This window comes from Nicotiana tomentosiformis, chromosome 11 (assembly GCF_000390325.3).
Source record: "Nicotiana tomentosiformis chromosome 11, ASM39032v3, whole genome shotgun sequence".
Classification (NCBI taxonomy): Eukaryota; Viridiplantae; Streptophyta; class Magnoliopsida; order Solanales; family Solanaceae; genus Nicotiana; species Nicotiana tomentosiformis.
This window is the reverse complement of record NC_090822.1, coordinates 119,160,075-119,166,074: the sequence shown is the minus strand read 5'-3', so window position 1 is coordinate 119,166,074 and position 6,000 is coordinate 119,160,075. Positions and strand designations below refer to the sequence as shown.

Sequence of the window (6,000 nt, the reverse complement as noted above, 5' to 3'; positions counted from 1 at the left end):
AATTATACACCCTATATCCCCAAAACGCTCGTCACTTATTGGGATAATTTAATCAATTTCACAGCTAAAATCACATTTGTTTATTCAATTCAAAAAGATAAGATTTTGATTTACAAGTACTATGTAAAAATGTACTAAAAATTGCATTTCCTCACATATTAAGTTGACAAAGTAATACGTTTAGGAAATTACAACCAAAGATCACTTATTTACTAATCTAAGTGGAAAAACTATACAGTATAGCCGCTTTATAAAATAATAGCCGATATATATATATATATATATATATATATATATATATATAGCAGTGTATATTTTTGTATATTTGGCTAATGAATGTAATTATTTTTGACGGACCGGCCAAATGTGTAACTTGGCTATAAAAATAGAAGAATTAACCTAAATAGCCGCCCACCTAACAACTTAAACTAAAAATAGCTAGTGGAGGTATAATATATACATAATTTATGTATTATATGTGTATAATTATGTATAATCAATGTATAAATTATATATATGACTACAAAAGTAAATAATGAATATGACTGACTATTTGTGTAAAGATTAATTATTGATCCCAAGCCCAAATTTTATGTAACGGGCCGGAGGAAAAACAAACAAATTGAGCCCAAATTCATCCATTTTCTTGCGAAAGAATTCTTTGCCAAAATCTCCTCTCTACAGTCTTCTCTTCCCCCATCTCATTACCGCAGCGATCTCCTCGCTTTTCTCATGTCCAAATCAAACCTGTATGTTTCTATTTCTCTTCATATATTCCCCTATATTTTTATGTATAATTAGACCAAGACTTTTATTCTTTTTTTGGGGCAATCATGTTAATGGATTAAGAACAAATATTAGTGAATTTTGATTTATAATGCTTTGTTTGCTTCTATTTATCTAATTAGACCAAAACCCTTTTTCCCTTTTTACAGTGATATTTAATCGGTTAAACTCAAAATTTAATAAATTCGTTTATAAGTGCTGTATTTGCTCAACTGTGATATTATTGCTCCTTGTGATTTTTGCAAGTTTATATGTGTTCTTTTTTTTTTGGACAACCGTGATGTCCGGCTCAACTTGCGCGCACGGTAACTTTGTCCACCAAGACTTGAACAAATGAGAATAAATCATGCTTTTGTCTCTTTTGGGATTTGAACCTGGAATTTTATGGTTATTTTTTTTCAATGTTATAATTGCTCAAATTTGTGATGGGTATATTAAGTTTGCTTTAAGAAGTAAGAATCAGCTATCTGAAAATCTAGATGGGCTTAGTTCAAATGGCAAAGGTTGAAGGAATTGAGACAGGTCATAGGTTCGACCCTATGTGAACTAAGCATGTTATTTAAGTGGGGAAGGGTAGAGGGGAGGGTCCATTATATTCGAGTTTCGAAGGCTGTTGTTGGTCCTAAGAGTTGGCCCCAGACAAATTTCTTGGCAAGCCAAAAAAAGAAATATGGGCTTACCCCTTGCTCCTTTACTAGTACGGGGGAATTTGGATGTCTACCATACCTGGTCTTTCACTCCAATTTTTGAAAATCTTGATGACTAATTAACTTTTGTGCTCCCACGGCCTCTAAGATGGACCCCTCATTGTTGTTCTTGCTTTTTCTGATTACCTATGGTTTCCTGCTGTGTTCATTATTCACCATATGTTTCTCCTCTGAGGCTTTGGTCTATCAGTAAGAGCGCAACGTGTGATGTGTGGGTTAGGTTCACGCCGTGCCATATACCAAAGCCTGGTATTTAAGTTAGTAGAGAAGATAGAAAGGCGGGCCAATCAGCCACCGAATTTCAAATTGTGTGCCATTAGCCCTCGAGGATTTCTCGATTATAAAAAACAAAAAATATTCACCATAACATCCGTAACTCTGTTTGCATCTAGGTGCCCATGATATTCCAAGGAATGACCCAACTACGTTTAATAGTTGTATGTCATAACTCATAAACTCCTTTCATTCTATCTTATGTGAGATTAATTCCTTAAATTGCAAACATGTTTGCATTTTGGTCATTTGATGGTTGTTATATATTCACTTCATTATTTTTTTTGGCAATTCATTTACCCATCTAATTGTTGTCTGTGTTTATTATTGTTCTTTTTTCATGCACGATATATAACTGCTCAGACATTATGTACTTTAAGCTTTAAGTTCTAGTAAACCTTGGCACTTTTGAGTTAAAGAGAGTACAAAATTAGAGTAAATACTCTAATCAACCCAAATACCCTCGAGAATATATGCTCGCAAGATCGCTCCAAAAAAGGGTTCACACAAGTATTTCTCGACACTCAACTCTCTTACAAAATACTCTCAATTACTAAAGGAGGAGAAGAAACAAGAAATGAAGACTCAAGTCTTATTGGTGTATTTAAAATGAACAAATTGTCTTTCCTTTTATAGGCAAAAAAGCCTTGGCCTCTTGGTTGTAAAAGAAAATATACAATTTGTGCAAATGATATCTGTGAGCACCTAATTTTTGCCTACATAGGAAATGACTCCTAAAAAATAATCCAAAAATAATTTTAATTATTTTTTTTAATGAATTTTAGAAGTTTTTCTTTATTTATTTTGCATTTATTCGCATTGTTTATGCATGTTAGAAATATCGTAAATCATAAAAATCATAAAAATGTTCAAATCCTAATTTCATAGCATTTTAGATTTTAAATTACATTTTAGGATTTAATTACATTATTTAAATATCTAAAAATCAAAAAATGCATTCTTAGGTTAGTTAATTAGTCGTAGTAGTCCATCATTAGGTAAAATAGACAAATAGGCTAGTCATACAAAAAATGGGTTTTAAATAGATTTTTGAGTCTAACGTGGCTAATTTCGCAAAATCTAATATATACTATATTAAAAAGCACGAAGGTCCTTAGCGAAATGTCGTTCGCATTTTTTACCCTTTAAAAATATATTTCATACTAAACAAAATAGTCATTTGATTATTTTTCTAATATTTAGGACTTCAAAATCAACTAATATTCTGCTTCTTAAATCTTTCCTTATTTGGATCATGTAAAAATTTCTAATATTCAGGACTTTAAATTTAATATAAATTTTATTTTTATATAATATTTTTCCTTATTTGACCAACTTTTATATCCTTATGTGTGGACTTGATTTCTTTTTTGGAGTTTAATACGTGGAACTTAAAATTTTCCATGTTTTTAGATTCTTTCCCCAGATATTACCGATAATAGAATACCTACCAATCATTGGAAATCAGCAATGCATGTTCTTTTTCGTTTTGACTTTTTGAGAGTTAATTTTGATTCAAAGTATACATTTTTAGAAGTTTAAACTAACATGATAATATTAATTTAAAAAATAAATCGAGCTACAACCATATTATGTAAAATTATAACTACAATTGTTATTTTAATATTTTGATAAACTAATATATTTCGAACTTTAAAATAACTACAAAGTTTTAATTTTTTTACAAGAAGAGGTCCACTTAACTTACATATAATCTTAATGAACTTTGAAAAAAAACTTATGTAATTAGGTTACAAAGAACAAATTCCATCACCATGCTTAAAAAGACATATAACTATAAAAAAAAAAGGTTTTAGTATTAGACTCAAACCGGAGAAAAGAAAAAAAGAAACAATGAAAAATTCAAAGCACATTTTTAAACTTTAAGTCTCTTTTGTTATAAAAGTAGCTTAACTTTATTTTTTAACATATAATATTTATTTTAAAATCTTGATTTAAAATTAGATTTTATCATTCTATTCTCCAGAAAAATGAAAAACGAATTGATTGATGTAATAATTCGCATAAAATTTTTATACTCCATTTTATATCTACTAAAAGAGTGTGCACTCTCTTTTATCTAATAAAAAATATTTTTTTGGTATAATAATATTATAAATGTAGAGTTTTTAAAGAGATGTTAGATGGTATACAATAACATAATATATTTATATTTTAAATAATAAAATATCTATTAATCACAAAATATTATACAACTAATTCAATTAAATTCATCATACTCGCATGTTCAAAAGATATTAAATTCACAATTATAGTGTCAATTTAATATTAATTATTATGATTTAAATTATTTTTTGATTTATCAATTGTTATTTTCAACAATTTCTTCTACTTGTATATATTTATACTGTTTAAGGTGATGCACACGTGCAACGCACGTACATTAAAGGAATTTTTACACACCTATATATTATTAGAAACTTTATTACCCTCTCTACTCAAGTTTCAATTTAATTACATTCTATATACAAATTTACTAATTATATACACTTTAGGAATTAAATGAGTATCCCTTTATATTAGGAATCAATTATTTCCCATTTTTATTCTCTATCCCTCATGCGCTCTCTCTCTCTCTCTCTCTCTCTCTCTCTCTCTCTCTCTCTCTCTCTCTCTCTCTCTCTCTCTCTCTCTCTCTCGCGCTCTCTTGCTCTCTACGTCTCTCTCTATCTCTCAATCCCTAATTCCAGTAATGTAGAGCAAAGGAAAAGAGAGCACAATTCCACCATTGACAGCCATTAAAAAGCTTTGAAACTTTGAATTCGAATTTGAGTTTTCAAAAAATATTATTTGTTTGAATTTGGTATTGTTACAAACAATTGAGAATTATTTCTACGTCTCTCTCTATCTCTCAATCCCTAATTCCAGTAATGTAAAGCAAATGAAAAGATAGCAGCAATTCCACCACTGACAGCCATTAAAAAGCTTTGAAGCTTTGAATTCGAATTTGGATTTTCAAAAATCATTATTTGTTTGGATTGGGTGTTGTTGCAAATAATTGATAATATGGTTTGGAGTTTATATCTCAATTTTGAGGGTGTTTTGGTGAAGATTAGACTTGATTTTCGCTGAATTTCAGATTGAAACTCGAAGAAGAAGAAGTAGAAGACATGACATACATTATACTTACGAAATTGTAGTAAAATTGTAGAAAAATTATATTATGATATTTATATATATATATATATATATATATATATATATATATATATATATTATTTAACTATTATATGAAAGTTGAACAATATTGTATAAAAATTGTATTTAAGTTGTATGATATTGTAGTTGTATATAACTTAGTAAAAATAATGTATGACAATTATAGATAAGTTGTATAATATATATAATTAGTTGTATGAAATTTAGTTTTACGATGTATAAATTAGATACAAAATATACAAAAGACATATTGTATAAAAATTATATTTACGTGGTATGATATTGTAGTTATATATAAATGGGTAGAAATAATGTATGAAAATTGTAGATAAGTTGTATAATATATATAATTAGTTGCATGAAATTTATTTTTACTATGTATAAATCAGATACAAAATATACAAAGGACATATTGTATAAAATTTGTATAAAAATTATATTTAAGTGGTATGATATTGTAATTGTATATAACTGGCCAGAAGGCGGAGATCACCATCACAAGGAGGGAGAGGAGAAGAAGACGGAGAAAAAGGAAAGAAGTACAAAAAGGAGAAGAAGCACGATGGGCATGACATCAACATCAGTGACAATGATAGCGATTAGATCTAATCCTCGATCACTAAATAAAGATCCTTTCTAATTAGCCTTTCTCCAATGTATTTCCAACTGCTTTATGATATAGATCATCTATCTTCCTTACCACTTAGCAGTTGCTTGTATGTTTTACATTCGGTGGAATTTAATTAATGTTTGAATCGCTTGCTGTATATCTTCTTCGATTTTTCTTTTACTTTTTACTCGTTTTTGCAATTAAGAAAGTCACGACCAAGGTGTTTCCGTCGGCAAGAGGAGGGCATATGGATTACTAGACAAATCTGTTCATGGATCCCAAGGGTTCAAAGCAGCCGCAGGAGAGATCCCGTATCAATATTCTGGAGAGAAGAAAAAGAAGAGGAAAAAAAAAGGCTTTAACTAAATTCCTTGATTGAAGGTACTAATAATGAATTAGGAGTCTTTTAAGGTGAAATGTATATATTTTGTAAATAAAACTTGT

At 29.0% G+C, this 6,000-nt stretch overlaps 1 long non-coding RNA gene across 1 annotated transcript; it reads left to right on the top strand.

Annotated features, from left to right (window-relative positions):
* Nucleotides 1-634: 634 nt before the first annotated feature.
* On the top strand, nucleotides 635-5,713 carry LOC138900719 (uncharacterized). The gene is made up of 2 exons (XR_011411920.1): nucleotides 635-749; nucleotides 5,426-5,713. It is a non-coding gene; the product is annotated as an uncharacterized lncRNA (long non-coding RNA).
* The last annotated feature ends 287 nt before the right edge of the window (nucleotides 5,714-6,000 follow it).